Source organism: Rhinopithecus bieti, unplaced genomic scaffold (genome assembly GCF_001698545.2).
Source record: "Rhinopithecus bieti isolate Rb0 unplaced genomic scaffold, ASM169854v2 scaffold_2654, whole genome shotgun sequence".
Classification (NCBI taxonomy): Eukaryota; Metazoa; Chordata; class Mammalia; order Primates; family Cercopithecidae; genus Rhinopithecus; species Rhinopithecus bieti.
The window spans coordinates 1,547,412-1,565,831 of NW_016804048.1; the positions used below are offsets into that span (position 1 = coordinate 1,547,412).

At 52.5% G+C, this 18,420-nt stretch overlaps 1 protein-coding gene across 10 annotated transcripts in view; it reads right to left on the reverse strand.

The window, feature by feature from the left end:
* The window catches only part of TSPAN9 (tetraspanin 9), a 208,530-nt gene that overhangs the window by 63,009 nt on the left and 127,101 nt on the right, over positions 1-18,420 (reverse strand). The gene's annotated exons all lie outside the window — the stretch shown is intronic.

Sequence of the window (18,420 nt, forward strand, 5' to 3'; positions counted from 1 at the left end):
TGCCAGCAGGACCAAGTCCTGTGCCTTGAGCATAGTAGAAGTTCAATAAATGTTTAATGGAAGAATTTTTAGGAAAAGACAGTAGAGAACCCTGTGTGGGTCTAACAGAGCACCAAGGCAGCTGCCCGCTTTCTTTCCAATACACTCTCGTCCCGTATTCCTTAAACAACATGTTTTACATCGAAAGGAAAGCTGTAATTGGGTGCTCAAGTATCTTTAAAACTTCTCTTTAGGCTGGGCACGGTGGCTTATACCTGTCATCCTAGCACATCGGAAGGCCAAGGCAGGAGGACTACTTGAGACCAGCCTAAGCAACACAGGGAGACCCCATCTCTACAAAAAATTTAAAAACTCGCCAGATGTGATGGTACGTGCCTATAGTCTGAGCTACTTAGGAGACTGAGGTAAGAGTATCACTTGAGCCCAGGAGTTCAAGGTTGCATTGAGCTGTGATTATGCCACTGGATTCCAGCCTGGGTGACAGAGTGAGACCCAATTTCAAAAAACATTTTTTAGGCCGAGCACGGTGGCTCACACCTGTAATCCCAGCACTTTGGGAGGCCAAGGCAGGCAGATCGCCTGAGGTCAGGAGTTCAAGACCAGCCTGGCCAACATGGTGAAACCCTGCCTCTACTAAAAATACAAAAATTAGATGGGCATGGTGACGGGCGCCTGTAATCCCAGCTGCCTGAGAGGCTGAGGCAGGAGAATCACTTGAACCTGGGAGGCAGAGATTGCAATAAGCCAAATTCATGCCATTGCACTCTAGCCTGGGCAACAAGAATAAGACTTCGTCTCAAAAAAAAAAAAAGAAAAAAGAAAAAGAAAAAAAATTTAAATAAAAAATAATTTACCTTCAATGCAAAATAAACTGCTGTAACATGTTGCACAGTCTAGCCATGACAAGGCAAAGACTGTTTCATCCTTGCTTCTGTCTGTCCCAGTGTGAGTAGGTATTTGAATGAATAAATGAATAAGGGAAGGAACCAGTAAAGGATGGGGTGCAAAATCGAGAGAGTGGTCCCAACAAGAGGGCTGCCCTAACCACGCCTGTAGTCAGGACAGCCTGGAAAGTCTTGGCCACCTACTGAAGGTGGCCACCCAGTCTTCCAGTCCCCGTGGCTTCTCTCCCCTCCTCCCCGTACCAAGAGCCAGCAGGCAGAAGATCAGCCTGATGCTGAGACTCCAGGGCTCTCCAGTCACAGAGCCATAAAAGGAGACCTGAAATCTCTCTCTGCATCTTTGGAAAAGAGCAACGGATGAAGGATGGCCCCAGAATCAGGAACCACCTCAGAGGGAAAGGCCGATGTGTTCCTCATCCAAGATCTAAGATAGGCGGGCCCTGTCTTCTGAAGGGAAGAACCCAGAAATGACAGCCCTTCTTGGGCCTGCCTTCCCACCGAGAGCCCTCTGCGCTGGGCGGTGTGGTGCGCTCTTCCCCGGCAGCACAGGACACAGGTCTCATATTGTTTTGAGACAGCCCTGGCCCAGCACACCAGTAACATCCCCCACAGACCAGGGCAGCAGGACTAAGCCCTCGGGGTTGGGTCCTCCAGCGGGTCCCAGGAAAACACATCAACATCAGATTCTTCCGCAGACCTCTCCTATGCCTCCACCTCCCAGCCAATGGCCCGGGTACAGCAGAACTGACAAAGCTTCACCTCTGCCTGCTCCAAAGAAGCATCTTAACCGAAACGTGTGAGTTACGCTGTGCCGCAGACTATGCATATACCGCTGGAGGGTCAGGAAGGGGAGGCTCAGCCTCTGGGGTGCCCACTCCTGCACCCTAGACCCACTTCAGGCATCTGCCTAGGGCCCTACTAACCCTGAGGGCACTCTACTCCCAGTGAGACTTCTTGGTCTGTTACCAGCCTGGGACAGTAAAGGGCAAAATAGTGGTTAAGGGTACGGAAGGCTTTGGAATCAGTCAGACACAAGGTAGCACAGCTTCAGAGCCTGGGCCACGTTGCAGCATAGTGTCAGCTCTCAGAAATGGTAGCTGTTACAGGTAACTACTAGTAAGACCTCCTTAAAGAAACTTCCTAGATTCATTCCTTTTTTTTTTTTTTTGAGACGGAGTTTCACTCTTGTCACCCAGGCTGGAGTGCAATGGTGCGATCTCGGCTCACTGCAACTTCCACCTCCCAGGTTCAAGCAATTCTCCTGCCTCAGTCTTCTGAGCAACTTGGGACTACAAGTGTGCGCTACCACACCTGGCTAATTTTTGTATTTTTAGTAGAGACGGGGTTTCACCACATTGGCCAGGCTAGTCTCGAACTCCTGACCTCAGGTGATCTGCCCGCCTCGGCCTCCCAAAGTGCTGGGATTACAGGCGTGAGCCACAGCACTCGGCCTCATTCCCTTTTTTTTTTTTCTTAACTCATTCCCTTTTTTTTTTTTTCTTAATACTTTAAGTTCTGGGATACATGTGCAGAATGTGCAGGTTTGTTACATATGTATACACCTGCCATGGTAGTTGGCTGCACGCATCAACCTGTCATCTACATTAGGTATTTCTCCTAATGCTATCCCTCCCCTAGCCCCTCACCCCGCGACAGGCCCCAGTGTGCGATGTTCCCCTCCCTATCATTCCCTTTTTAAGTCATCCCTTCCACCTTCCCTCCATTTTTCTCTACTTATCTAGATTCTCAAATCCCAGAGAAAGATGTACAAACAGATCTTTATAGTCTTCAGAGGATCTCCATTTGAGAGAGCTGCCTGTCTGGCTGACTCTTGGCTGCTGAGGCAGGAAGTGTAGGCACCCTCCCTCCATCCTCACAGAAGGTCCGCCTCGGGCAGGTGCCCGACACACACGGGGAGATGGGGGCCGGTACTGCGGCTGAGCAAACACAGCTCCCTCAGGAGGTGCCACTCAACAGAGACAGGATAACGATGGTGACAAACTAAGGCAATGGCCACCCTTCCTCGAGTGCTGTGCTAGGACAGTCCCTGTGCATCCCACTCAACAACCGCATGAGGCAGGTTGCATGTCACTGTCACTGTTCACAAAAAGAAACAACACTGAGCCTAGAGAGGTCGCGCATTCTTGCTAGATCATACAGGCAAGGGTGACCGACTCCCAAGGCTGTCCAACTTGGAGCTTACACACACAGCCCCCATCACAGCCACTACACCGTCCGGCCTCCCCCGGCCGCCCACGGGCGGGAAGGGCCACCTGTAAGCCCTCGTCTCTGGCACATCGCTCTGCATTTGGGGCCTTCACTTCACAACAACTCAGACACAACAGAAAACAGACATCCAGCAAGAGTGGCTGGCTGGCTGCCTAAGTGGCCCTGACAGCTGACATGTCCACCATGGTTTTCTGCAACTCCTGACCTCTCTTTGGGGGGCTCCAGCTATATTCCAGAGGATGGATTGCCCGGGGGGTAAAGGAAGAAGAGAAATATCAGGTTGTTTTTTTTTAATGACCCAGATTCCAGCCAGATGCATTTGTTATTGGCAGCGGAGAGCCAGCGGGGCTAAGAACACAGGCAGCTGGTGATGTCTTAATCACTGCGGAGAGGAAGGGAGGGGGCCTGAGGCACCCGGCCAAGCGGGCTCAGCCCCCAATGCTACAGTGCTAGCCTTCCCAGTGCCTTCTCCTTCCTTTCCCCTTTGCCTTTTTCCTCTCCTCCTCCCCATTCCCAGGTCCTGCTTTTATCTTTTACTCCATCTCTGCCAAGGCCCTGAGGAAGGCAGCCAGCCCCGCTCCTGCCACCATCACCCCCGGCCCACCCAGGAATGCCTGAGAAGGCCAGGTGAGAAGTCCCGGCCATGACAGTGCCAACCAGATCCCCAGCTAGTCTGGCCAGTGCAGGCCCCAGAGGTCTCCTCCTGGCGGTCCTTTTGAGAGCTCAGTAAGAGGTTTCAAATCTAGTCTGAACATGCAGCCTCAAGGCAGCACCCTAAAAAGACAGAACACCCCTCCTTCTCCTTCCTCCCCGATCTCAGCTGCGATCTCAAAGCACTCAGCATCATGAGCTCACTCATCTGTCCTTTGCTCCCTGCCCTGAGGAAGCTGGGGATGGTGGGAGACTCAGAACACCTCATTCTGCTGAAAAGAAAGCCAAAACAAAGCCTAGAGAAAACCAGGGCCCACGGGAAAATGGGGGCTGAGCACAGGACGCAGGCAGCCAAACCCAAAATCTGTGCACATCCCTTATTGTCCTGCCAAGGAGCATGGCTGTGCCACCCCAGTGGGTATCATTACCCCACGCAAAACTCAGCTGGCCCCAACACACCCACCACACACCACACAGTGACCAGAAACCTCCCCATACAGTGTTTCAGTTGCTCCTTGAACTCATCTAGAAAGTAGTCTTATCATCAACCCATTTTACAGACGAGAAGGTCAAGGTTCTAAAAGTTAAGCACCTTGCTCTGCACTGTACACACAGGAAGTGGTAACACCGAGAAGCGAGCTCACCCGTCCCTAGGGCACGTGCTCTCTCCCCCACATGACGTCTCACTTTCTAGACCAGGCTAGAGAAGGCCTGGAAGCAGGGAAGGGAGAGATGATCAGATGCTGGGGTGAAGGAGTGAAGGGATGCAGGCAGCAGACAGCTGAAGCCAGGGGAGTTTAGTCCGTGTGGGTTCTGGTCATCTTCTCCCCTTCCCAAAGGGAAAAGTCTCTGAATTTCCTGGGGAAAGTGAAAGGGGGTAATATGGTCTGGGGTGACTCAACTCCCTCCTCTCCAAGAATGAGCCCAAACAGGGCCCTCACCACTGCCTCAATGACACAGGGCCTCTGGACAGCACAGACCCAGCATGACAGAAGAGAAGGAGTGGCTCATTCCCAGTAACACTGGGCAGGATCTTTCCATAGCTAGACAGATGTCAGAGAAGCTGAGGGTGTCTCTGACCACCTCCCTTGCCGGTCACCTAGAGTGCAAGATCTAAGCCCAACCCCAGCCAACTCAAGGGACATTGCCATCAGGGACCCTAGGATACTATGCCTCAGCCCCTTGCATCCAAAAGTCTGGGCATGAGCCCCAGGGGCAGGTAGAAGGCTCAGCTCCTCAGTTATCTCCTAAATACAGTGACGTGAAGAGAGCTCAGCAGGGAAAGAACCATGAATAGCAGCCTGGGAACACCAACGAAAGGGAACGATGAGGAAAAATAACTCCAGTAAATTAAACAGCCGGGCAACAGACTGCCCTCAGAGCAGTCTCCCAGCCAGTCTGCAGCTTCTCATCTCCTCTCCAGCCCTTCCTCCAACTGCAGTTCAGGGGCCGACTCAAGAGGCTCAGCTTCCCCCAGGACAGTGGGCCCTTGGGGTGGTGGCCTGGCCTGGACCTTCACCAGGACCCAGGGAGCCTGTGACGGGCCCAGCAGAAGAATCCTCAGAGCCCTCCAAAGCAAGGGCCTTGGGGATCTGTGTCTGAAGGCTAGAGATGAGGGTTTTGGCCAAAGAGGTTCCCCCTCTCCAGGGTGCCTGCAGAGAAAAAAGCCCACATGGACTTTTTTGGGAAGCAGAGAAAGGCAGCAGGTGACCCCTTACGGATCCACATGTCTGAATCTGGAAGCCAGAACCACCCCCTGACCACACCTGTGACAAATGGGCTTCCAGGCCCACTAGGGCCATTCTGGGTTCCAGTGGGTTCTACCTCAGCCCTGCAGACCCTGTGCCCAGTGGGACCTGGACACCAGGCACACCGTCTCCCTCTCTGTATAAGCCTCCCCACTGAGGAGATGTGTTTGAGAAGATCTGTGGGTGCTCTGAGATGGTAGGAAAATCCTGGTAAGAGTGAGGCTTGACGCTGGAGAAGCTCCCCATATCCTCCCAAGCCCCGCCTCCAGAACCCCAACCGCTCTGACCAGCGGGTGCCCAGTATGAGCTTCGACATCTCAGGGGGGCAAAAGAGATGTGGACCCGGGGCCACATGGGCACGTGTGAGCACCTCCAAAACCTACTCCCACATCTGGATGGTCCCAGCAGCAGCCCTCTGGCTGTTTCCTCAGTAGTCACAGGATGATCCAGCTGAGAGTTCCACAGGCAGATAGCCCCAGCAAGCAAATCTGTCCAACTCCTGCCAATCACAGCACAGACTCCCCAGCTCCCAGAGGGCCCTGGGGCTGGGGTCGGGGTGGGGGGGAGATTGGGAGGCTCTGAGCACAGATTGAGGTTACTTCCCAGCTCAGGACTCTGGGAGGGGGCAGAGGCCAGAGGGACTGAGAAGGAAACAGGGCGACCAGGGATCATGGATCAACCTCTGGGAACATGGAGCCGCATCCCTGCGATTCCAGGACACACAGGTTTTCGTGCTCATCCCTGTAAGTCCCCAGACAGAAGAAAACCGCCTGAGCAAGCCAGACGGAGAGGTCCCAGTGGAATGTGCTCTGGACCAATCTACATTCTCCACTCTGATATAGGCTGTGCCCGGCCCCCCACGGAGCCTGGGGAGAACAGTAAATGGCGGCTGGAGGGAAAGATGGGGCCCCTCCCACCCCCACACTTCCCAGACAGTCCACAAGTGGGGTTCTCCAGGTGTCAGGCGCTGGGGGCCTCGGCAGGCAACTGCAGTAGTCAGCAACACGACTTGGGGCTGCCTGGTGGAGAAATTCCCCAGGGAACAAACCACTGCACAGCTTTAGCGCTCTCTAGGAAGGTGGAGAGGTGGGACGGAAACAGACACGGAGAACAACAGGAAGTCACGAAAAGAAAAATAAGGTAGCGATCCTGATTCCAATCAGCAGAACCCTTCCTAGGCCTCAGAGTACTTTCAGGATCACCATCCCATTGCAGCCCACTGACAAGTCTCCCAGGTTGGACAGGCAAGTTTGATTAAGATTTGATTCCCACCTTACTGAGGAGAAGCTGAGGTCAAAGATCCTCCCAGAGAGGCAATGGCAGAGCAGCAGGGGAGCCCAAGCCTTCTCACAGCCAGCTATGGCCTGGGGTGGTGGTGCACGGACGCCCCCTAAATGTGTGCAGTACTTTGCAGTTTAAGGCACACACCCTTCTGTAGGTCTGGATTCTCACAACCACCAGAGGAAAGGGTAGGACAGGTTCTTGAATCCACACACAAGGTAAAGCATCCCTGGCTTTGAGCCATGAGTTTAACGGGGAGACTTGAGGAAGGGGGTGCGAAGGTAGGTGTTTGTTTTCTAAAGGGGGAGCAGGTGGGAGAGCAGGCCAGGGCCAGGGGATGAGGGAGGTGGGCCATCAGGGGCTGCCCTGGGTAGAAGGGCGTGGTGAGGAGGGGAGAGCCGGGTGAGAGGCAGTGTAGGGAACAGCCCCGAAGACATGTTCAGAGGGGATGGGGGAAGGTGGAAGAAACAAGAACCCTCTTCCTAATGACGACTGCTGGAGGGAGGAATTGGAACAATTGTAATTAAGGCTTCTAACAATAGGAAGGGAGCCGCGACAGTTCTGCATGTCAAACAAGGTGCAGAGCTTCTCCCCAGCGTAGAGAGGGTGCTTAATACAGCAGCCCGCCCCCTCATTACCTGCTTAGCGGGCGTGAAGGCCCTCCCCTGCAGGGGGGAGGGCGCCTTCAAATCAACTGACTGCTATGGCTGTGGCCCCATCTCCTGCCCAGGCCCAGAAACCACTTCCATTTCTTCCTACCCTGAGGTGGGAAATGGGTTAACGGAAGATTCTCCCCCCACCACTAAGCAAGGAGGTGGAGGTCCGAAGAGGCAAATCCCACAGGGGTCCATCCAGCCTGGAACCCAGAGCTCCTGCCCCAACCCAGCCCTGCAGTGGGCAGCCGCTCACTCCAGGCCTGTGAGCTCCAGGCTTGGCGACATCTAGGGCAGCGCTGTCCCGGCAGTGAGTTCCAGCACACGGAGCACGCACGCAGTCCAGGTCAGGCAGTCCCCTCACCCGGCCTCAGTGTCCCCACCTATGAGACAGAAGAATCTCATCCCTGGTCCATCACTCTACCAACGCTACTATGAGGATAAGGAAGATAAAATATCTCAATAATCATCAGCTCCTTAAAAGCACAAAGGGAACAAAAGAAACATGTACGACCACAGAATGTCAGGGCCTGAAGAGACCTCAGAGATGAGTTGGTCCAAGTCTATCATTTTCCAGATGTGGAAACTGAGGTCCAGAGACGGAAGTAGCTTGCCCAGGGTTACACAGCTAGTTAGCAAGCATGCCGGGGACTAGAACCCAGGTCTCGGGGACCAATTCCCTGCTCTCTTCCACTCTGCCACTTTGATCCCAGATACAAGTGAGAGTTAACTGGCATGCATCTTCTAAGAACAGCTGCACGGCTGCACCTCTAGGAGTGGGGAAGAAATGCAGGATGCATGGCCAGGCACCCCAAGATCCCGCAGGCTGTTTGGCTGGCCATCCAGTCCAGCCCCTCTCTGCCCCAAGTTGTGAGAAGTCTCCATTTAGGTGGGAAGACAGAAAGCTAATCAGCAATGCTGAGAATCTTGTCAATATTCCTCCCACGGCTCCTAAGTAAGACCCACAGCTCTCTATGGAGTGGCTTTTGTGAAATATGCACTTTTCAGACTCCCCTCCTCCCAGCAGGCAGGCTGAGAAAGGGGCAGGTGAAGGGGGGCTGGAAGGGGGAGGAGGGGGGCTTCGTTGCAGCTCTCTTTAGCTGCCATAAATGGGAACAAATTGAGCACCTCGTGCACTCAGCTCCTCTTCTGACTGCATCAGTGTTCCTCCCTCCACCCTTGCTCTCTCTTGAGGGTCCCCAAACCTCCCCCCCAATCAGGCCTCTGAGCCCCAGGGACCAGTCACGAAGAGTGTCCTAAATGGCTCAGACATCACGGAGCTCCTGCCCAGAGCCCAGGCTTATCGGCCTGACAAGCTGTCGCTCTGATTTGGGTCCAATGAGCTCTTGCCAACAAGCGGGGTAAGCCCCCCTTGAGAGGGCAGGGGGCACAGTGAGGCTTCAGAACACACCCGCCCTCACTGTACGGAGAACAGAAGGCACAGGATCCTCACCGCCAGCAACTGCTGTTTGCTTAGAGACCCCTGCAGACAGACTCCCCAGGTCGCCTGCCCAGCCACAGTCTCATGTCCTCCTGGCGTTTTTTAATACCCTTCCCCACCTGATCCAAAGTGCCACTGCTAAAGGGGTCTTCTGCAACCAGCACACTGCTGTACCCAAGCAATTCCTTGCACTCCACAGATCTGTTCAACACCCTTTGCATTAGTCCCTTTCTCTGGCTTCCAATATCACCATGTTTTTCCTGCCTTCTCCTTCTCCACCCTCCCCACTCCCTCTGCTTGTCCACAATCTCTTCACCGGATAGGCCTCCGCCCATGTTGTCCATCGTCCACCCTCCAGATCCTCGAACCCTCTCCTTTTCACCCTTCTCATAGTCCCTGGAGAGCCTGCCTCCTCTACAAAGCCTGTTCTGATCAGAAGACAGATGGCAGGTGTGGGACATGAACACAGACACTCGGCCCCGCTTGCTAGGCAAGAGCACTGAGCACCATACCTGGTGACCACCCCTGACCTGCACCCACTAGAAGACTAGCTGGTTAGCTGGCTCCTCCACCCCCTCATCTCTGGGTGCCCCATTCCCTCATCAGGTCTGCAGTGTGTGTGCACAAGAGCTCAGCTGAACCCGGGGGGAGGGTGGCAAAGCATGGAAGATCAGAAGTCTCTAGGCTTCGTGCAGTGGCTCACACCTGTAAGCCCAGCACTGTGGAGGCCAAGGCAGGAGGACTGCTTACGGCCAGGAGTTCAAGACCAGCCTGGACAACATAGGGAGACCCTGTTTCTACAAAAAATTTAAAATTTTAAAATATATAAAAGAAGTCTCTATATAACATAAGATGGATAAAACCTTCATGAAACTTTACAGAAAGACATTAAAGAAGACCTAATGTATGGTGAAATATACCATGTTCACGAACAGAAATAGATAAGTAGAATACTAGTCATATTCATGAATAGAAATATAAAGATAAGCCGGTCACGGTGGCTCATGCCTGTAATCCCAGCGCTATGGGAGGCCACGGCGGGCAGATCATGAGGTCAGGAGTTCGAGACCAGCCTGGGCAACATAGCGAAGCCCTATCTCTATCAAAAACACAAAAATTAGCCAGGCATGGTGGCACACGCCTGTAATCCCAGCTACTTGGGATGCTGAGGCATGAGAATCGCTTGAACCTGGGAGGCAGAGGTTCCAACGAGCTGAGATCACGCCACTGCACTCCAGCCTGGGTGATGGAGAAAGATTATATCTCAAAAAACAAAAGAAAGAAATACAAAGATAGCGATTTTCCCTGAGATGATGAACGAATTCAATGAAAGGCCAACCAAAATATGAAAAGGGTTTGAGGGAAGAGGCTGGCTGGCTGATTTTTGGTGAAACAAGACAAACTAATTCTAAAATGTATGCAAAAGAACAAAGGGCCAAGAACAGCCAAAATACTCTTGAAAAAGCATCAGATGAAAGGATTTGCCCTACCAGATATTGAGACTTACTATAAAGTTGTAGTAATGAAGACAGTGTGGCACCAGGACAGACAAACAGTCCAGTGGACAAGACCCAGGCATACATGGAAACAGCTGGAGGTACAGGTTTACAGGGAAAGGCGGACTAGTTAATCAATGGAGCTATGGAGGAAAAACCAGAGCCCCATCTTATATACAAATACAAATTCCAAATATATTAAGGACCTAAATAGAAAAAGAAAAGCTTCCAGAAATCAGCCCAGGAACTCATCTTCAGTCATTTACCTGTTCATTTGACAATTCACGGGCACTGATTCTGTGGCGACAAGCACTGTCCTACCACCAGGCTGTAAAAATGAAGCAGGGCACCACGGCGCACATCTGAAATCCCAGCACTTTGGAAGGCCGAGGCGGAAGGACTGCTGGAGCCCAGGAGGTTGAGACCAGCCTGGGCAACACAGCGAAACCCTGACTCTACAAAAAATACAAAAATTAGCCGGGCTTGGTAGCACGTGCCTATAGTTTGAGCTACTCAGGAGGCTGGTGTGGAAGGATCGCTTGAGCCTAGGGAAGTCAAGGCTGCAGTGAGTCATGATTGTGCCACTGCACTCCAGTCTGGCTGACAGGAGTGAGACCCTGCCTCAAAAGAAAAAAAAAAAAATAAGACATCCATGAGATAGCATGTATTTCCTACATACATAAAAAGTACAATCTAACAAAGAAGAGGCTGAAAATTTGACTATATTTATTACAACAAAGAATTTCTGTTTACCAAGACCCCATGCAGAAAGTGGAAAGACAAACTAGAAACGGGAAGCTACATACTGTGTTTGCAATACATTCAGTTAACAACAAATTCGTATTCAAAACATAAATGAAACTCCTAAAAATTGTTAGGAAAAATGCAACTCAATAGGAAAATGAACAAAAGACAAACAGGTATTCACAGAAGATGAAAGAATGGCTAAGGAACATATGAAAACGTCCACGAGTGATCAAAGAAATGCAAATTAAAACCATTATAATATAGCATTTTACATCCATTGTACTGGAGAATGCCAAAAACCATTTCCCGTTGACTTTCCACTGGTGGAAACGTCCACTGACACATCCTCACTGGAAAACAATCTGGCATTATCTAGGAAAGGTGGCAGGTACATATCCTGAAGCTCCACAGGGCCATTACACTCCTCCTATATACCTAGAGCAATGCACCTCAAGGTATGGTCCACAGAACTGCTTCATGCTTAGAAACTTTTATAGCAATCTGACATGGCCAGAACAGCCCAGAGCACCATCAGCTGACTCACTCGGGTACAGCTGAGCTCGTCAAGTGAGTCACGTGTGCTCTGAACCATGTACTAGTCACGTGCAGCAGGACCACCTCTGAGAACTAAAAACTTAAAAGACGGTCCTCCACCACAGATACTTCCAGAAACACTGTCCTAAAGAAACACTTCCACATGTACACCAGAAGACTTAGACAAGAATGTTTACAGAAGTGTTGTTTAGAGAAAAGAGGAAATAACCCAAATGTTCATCACCAGAAGAATATACTGCAGCACATTCAGGTGATGAAATACTACAGAGCCGTGAAAAGGTGTGCACTCTGGCCACAACTACCAACGTGAGTGAATCCAGAAACACAACGCTGAATTTTTATTCTTTTATTATTTTTTCTTTGAGATGAAGTCTCTGTCACCCAGGCTGGAGTGCAATGGTGTGGTCCCGGCTCGCTACAACCTCCGCCTCCCGGGTTCAAGCAATTCTCCTGCCTCAGCCTCCCGAGCAGCTGGGACTACAGGCATGTGCCACCACACCTGGCTAATTTTTGTATTTTTAGTAGTGACGGGGTTTCATTATGTTGCCCAGGCTGGTCTCGAACTCCTGACCTCGTGATCTGCCCATCTTGGCCTCCCAAAGTGCTGTGATTACAGGCGTGAGCCACTGCGCCTGGCCCAACGCTGAATTTTTAAAAGTACATTCAGAATTATTCTGTTTATCAAAAGTTTAAAAATCAGTGAAACTAAATGATGCAGTGTTTATGAATGCCGATATATATGGAGTGCACGTCACACAAGATTCAAGGAGAACGGTGCTCTCTCAGGGAGAAGCTGGGGGTCACAGAGGCTCATGGGTATAGAAAGTCCTCTATTTCATAAACTAGGCTTCTAAGTGGGTAGAGGTTTGTTTTATAATTTTTTTAAGTACATGAATTTACATATGATGTATTTTACAACTGTCGCTTATTTTAGGTGACGGTGTTTCTGGTTGGAAAAGTGACCTGGACCTGGAGCTCTGTGTGCTGTGTCCTGGTCAGCCCAAGTCACAAGCCAGCTGTCCAGTGGAGTCCAACATCCACCAAAGGGCCTGTGCAGGCCCCGCATTGTGACCACCAGCCCAGCTGGCTGGGTCCAGGCCCCACTCATCACGCCTAAGACAAAGGGAGGCAGAAGAAGCATGTGGGGCTGCCCCTTCTGGGAGGCCCAGAGCTGTGTGTAGAATGTGACAGGTGCAGCTGCAGGCCTTGGGGTCAGAGACCACATCCTCCTCCACTGCCTTCTCCCTACCTACACCTCTCATTCCAAGAAACCTCCCTGGCCCTCCCAGCTGCCCCCATTCTCCCATATACTCCAAAGGCCTGAAGGCATTCAGAACAATCCCCAGCCCAAGGGACACCTGGGGCCCCTCCCAGGGCTCCAACGCCCTCCTGGCATTGTTATCCGAGGGGTCCATACTCCAACCCACGGGCACCTAACTTCCTGTTCATACACTCTCACTGCAGGAACCATAGTAATACCAACAACCACAGCTCCTGTGCACGAAGTCCGAGGTGCCAGGCAGCCTGCTAAGCAGTAGACCCCCATCATGCACAGAGCACCTCCTGCGGGCCTCAGCACGGCCCTGTAGGAGAGGTGGTGCTGTCCAAAGTGAGGAAACCCAGACACCAAGAGGTTAAGGAATGCCTTCAAGACACAGCCCTCACTTCTGGAGGCTCCCACTCAAGAGGGGCTTTCTTCATGTAAAGGCTGCCCGGCTGATGTGAACATCCACCCTAGTGAAGAACCCCTGCATGGGAAAGAAAGCTCCCTGAAAGCGGGGCCCTGTCCCCCTTCTCCTTGGCCGGTCTCCCACAGCCCACCGGCCACTAAAACCGGGCCCCTCTGCGTGCTCCTGACGCGGTAAGCTAGACACTGCGAGGGAGATTTGAATCCCTGCAGCCCCCCCTGCCCAAGGGCTTCTCCAGTTCTCCTGGGAGCCTTCCAAGTTTGCTGGGGTGCACAGGAGAGGAGGCAGACCCCATCTGCATCAAACCAGGGGCTCACTAAGTGAGAAGAGGTTTCAGGCCTCCCCTGAAGTCCCACGGCTGGTTAGATAAAGAGTCAAGTTAGAAGCCACATCTCAACCTTGTGCTGCTCCCCTGCCTGACCGTGTGCCATTTTTAACATCCCTGCCAGGATCGGACCCCAACCCCCCACCACTTCTGCTGGCAGATTAGCTTTCAAATGTGAGCAGGGACAAAGCTGGCTCAGAAGACTTAACTCTGCCCCATGGGTTTAGCTCGGCTTCAAAGCTTCCTAACTGGAACCAAATAAACGGGCATATCACAGCTGGAAGGGAGAAGCTGGAAAGCAGGGAGAAAACAGGGGCATCTCTCTAAAGCTGGATTACCTACAACGACAGCTTGAGCCCGAGTGACACAGCAAGACCTGTCACGGTGGTCTCTGCCAGAAAAACAAAACAACCCTGTCCTGGGAGCCCTGGAAAGCCACTGACAAGCATCCCCAGGCACTGCTGCATACCTTCCCACAGGCCAGAGCCCCTCAACTTCAGAACCCACTCTAAACTCTCCAGCCCCGGAAGCCACTCCTGAAGGGTGCCACCAGACTGGCACGACCCTTTGTTTCTCTGGGTTCAGCCCATTGCTGGTGCCATCTCCCCCTTGGGCTGCTAGCTCTCCCCTGGCATACGATCTGGATTAACATGTTCTCTCTTCCTACCCTTCTTCTCCCTGCCCTGGAGCCCCTAGTCTCATCTAATCAGCAAACTCCTATTCATCCTTCAAACCCCAGGTGTCACTTGCTCTACTCTCTTATCTCTATATCTTGTCTCTATTAAGCAGTATTCATTACTCCGTTAAGGAGCTCTATTAAGCAGCTACTGCTCAGACCTGTAATTATCTGCTTATGTGTCTGACTTCTCCACACAACTTTGAGCAAGGGCCCAGCTTACAGCAGGTGCTCGACTAGCCACAGAGCATCTGCCAGCCCTTTCAGTGGAAGAAACAGAAAGGCCACAGGATTCGCTAATTCTTTTTTTCAAACTAAGGGGAAAAAAAAAAGGAAGGCTCTTTTTCTCACCTCTCTTTCTGATGGGAATAAACGTTTTAGAGCAGGAGAGTCAGAAAGGAGCTATGTGGGCGTGGAGGGGAGGAAAGGACAGGCAGGCCACCAGGGCTCTGGGTACAGGCTGCTGCTGCTCCACCCTAGAATGCTCTCACCTCTCCCTTGGCAGCCCTGTGTTCAAATGTTCAGCGCAGGACGAGCCAGATGACCTCTCGATTCCACGACTTCCTGGCACGAGAAAACTGATCTGCCCTGTGTGAGCCCAGTCAGCCCATTCTCACCAACTGGAGGATCCTGTGCACCGAGCGGGCATTCAGTAAATAGTTGTGGCATGAGTGAATGGACCCAATTGGGACCCCAGCACCCTGATGAGCCACAGAAGGCCTCTGGCCACAGAGTCTGCCACCAAGTTCAGCCAAGGGCAGCCAGGCGCACGGAGGTAGGAACGGGGGAGGACGAGGCCTCTCCGTCTGGGGAAGAGGCTGGAGGGTGTTTTCTGCGCTCTTCATGGGCCAGGGTGGAGGGCCCAGCGGCCTTTCCTCAGGCTAGAGAGGGCTGCTTACCCTGTTTCAACTGGGACTTCCTCTTCTCTACCCGTCTGCTCCCCACCCCCTCCTGATTGACACCAATACTTGCTCCGACAAGATTTAAAAATAGGTATTAAGACAAGGAAGTTTAATTTTTAATGCTGTGGAGAGGAAGTGAACACAGACCTGGCATTCCCTCACGGCCACATTCCAGGAGTCTCGGGGTATCTGCCAGGCCCCGCACCTGTCCCCCTTCCCCCAGCAGAGGCAGGCCTGACCCACCCTTAAGATCTACTTGTCGCAGCCCTCTAGGAAGACAGCCTGAACCCTCACACCTGAGCACTCTGGGGAGGCCCTAAGTGCCTCCTGCTGCCCAGGTTACCCTGTGTCTCCTCTGCCTGGAGAGGCCAGGTGAGGCCAGGTCTGAACCCAAGCTCCCTGCTGGGACCCTTAAGCCCACTCGCTACTGCTGTTTTCAGACAGAAGGCCCCCCACAGACTCCTCATGACACTCCAGGCCACCCAACACTTACCGTGCACACACCTCAGCCCGAGCCTACAGAGGCACTTGTGACACGGCCGAGCCAGTACTGAGCATGTGCCACCAATGCAGCTGCACAGCCCGACCACGCTGCCTGCACCCCAAGGCAGCTAGCGTCTGTGAGGGCCCTGACTTCACTTAAGGGAGTTTAATCAGGGCCCCATCAGCACTCTGCCCGGGGCCACCCTGCACCAACCTTTCCCTGTTCCAGCAGGCTGGCTGAACACAGCCTCCTCAGCTAATTAGCCTTCATTACAGGAGCGATCCACAAGGAACAGGCTTTCCAATGGGCCAGAATGTCACTGCTCTGCCAGCCATAATTTAAAGTGATGGGACGGCTCTGCTGGCAAGCATGAAAAGTGACCATTATCCTAAGTAGCAATTATGCCAGCAGCCCCAGCCCCGCCCCCGCCCCCCACATCAGACAGGAACTCGATTTGGGTCGGGAAGAGCTGGGCGGGATCAGGACTTGCTGCCCCAGGAAGGGTACACATGACCCCAGCATTCAGAGGTCCCTTTTCCAGCCCAGCCCTGTGCTCTCTTCTCTACTCACAGTTTGAAGCTCTGAGCCTCCTTTGCCCTCTGGGAGGGGCTTAGAATCATTTAATCTCTACTACCAGTATTCTACTAGATGGCCCTGGGAGGACCCAGAGATGGGGCTGACTGAGGAAAATGCCCAGATGGTTTTCACTGCTGGGAGGAATCCCTTAGGGTGAGTGTGCTTACTGGGGAACAGGATCCTCAGTATGGGGAAACTTTTGTCCCAATTCAAGCCTCCTATTCCCTATCCACCTAGAAGCCAGCATTGTCTTTAGTCCTGAGAGTCGGGACAGGGGATGCAGAAGACAAAGAGGAGATGGGACTCAGTCAGGAGTGACCACTGACTCCCTCTCCTCTACCCTCACCTTGCTGCCCTCCTGGAGGCCCCAGATTCCCATAGTGCACTGGGTTGCCAACATGGCTAGCACTGTCTGGTTGAAGTTGCAGTGTCAGGAGCAGACTTGGACCCCTACAAGCAGGCAGGCACCCAGCAGCCTATAAGGCATCTGCCCTTTTCTTAGTAAGGAGGAGGACCACGGGCTGTGTGGCTCCACCTCCCAGCCTACCCCCAGTGACGTCACCCAGCCCTCACCAATACTAGTACCCTAGAAGCTCCACCCAGTGGTAAGGAACCCATGCACGCCTGTGAAGGGTTGCAGTGTACGACAGCTGCACCTGTCCTCCACATGGGAATCCTCCCAGGCGCTCAGAGGCACAGGGGGGGCAGGGGCGGCGGATGGCAGCAGCAGTGAGTTTGGAGAAATACCAGACAGGCTCCGGGATCTATGGGAAGAGCTCTATCTATTGATTGCAGGCCTCAGGTTCAATTCTAATGCTTCAGAAAAGCCTCCTTTCTGGATCTGAGCCACAAGACTACAAGTTAAGGCTACAAAATTCCCAACAATTGTACCTGTCCCAGAGGGCTGGGCTTGACCCAGCCTGCATGCTTCCCCTTCCCCCCTGCACAAAACAGCAGCAGAGGCCCCCCAGGAACCCTGACTCATCAACACCCCACCTGCCTTTGAGGTTTTCCCTTCCCATTCTGCTCCCTCCTCTGCTCCTTCCCCAGGATCAGGCCAAGCACCAGCTTGCAGGAAGTCTTCATTTGAGTGGAGCACAGTGACCCACCACCCCCAAATCCTGGCCAACACCCTGCTGCACCTGCTCCTCCACCTCCCAAAAAACACAGTGGCAAACACTCTTACACACAAGCATGAACTTCTCTTCTGCTAAATTCCCCATCTTACCTAAGGTCTATGTCTTATTTCATCATCTCATTTGCTACTAGCATACAAGAAGTGGGTCTTGGAGATTCAATTTTTCCCTGCTTATAGTATGTCATGGGAATCCTGAAAATATTAAGTAATCAGAAAAGTCAGAACCTAGGAGAGAACAACTCCTAGCCTGGTAAGAGAGTGTAATCGGTACCTTCTGATTAGGAAGAGACAGCAAGTTCTCTCGCTATCAACCGTAAAGACAAAATATTTCACCAACTAGCTCATTAACCTCTGCCAAGCTTTTAAGGGAAGATGGGAAGAATCGCTTGTCATCCCATAGCTAAGGAGCTAGGAGAGCCTTTATCAGAGAGGCAAGCGTGAGATCTAACTTCTCTTCCCCATCAAGTGGAACTCAGGAGCCACTACCACATAACAACATGTTGTGGATTTACAGCTCTGGCCCTCCATGCATTCACTCACAAACATATAATGAGGGCCTACTATGTGCAGGGTACAAATCACTGTACTAGCCAGTGAGGAGGTCCCCAAACCAGCTTGGGCCCATCCTGGAGAAGAAAGGCACAGCAGGCAGTTATACCAACTCCGGCCAGCAGGTGGCAGGGTGGGGGTGGGGAGGAGCGAGCGCAGCTGAGTGGGGTTACAGGCCCCAGGGTCTTCCTAATAAGGCTTAATATAGGCAGGGTGGGGTGAAGCAAAAGTGTAAGTTGAGACTACGAAAAAGGATGGAGAAAGAAGCTGTGAGCAATGAAAAGGGCAGCATTCGTGTGAGTCCAAAGGCACCAGGGAAGCACACACCAGTGCTCGGCTGACAGATGCTGGCAGATGGGTCACAGGACCAGGAGGCACT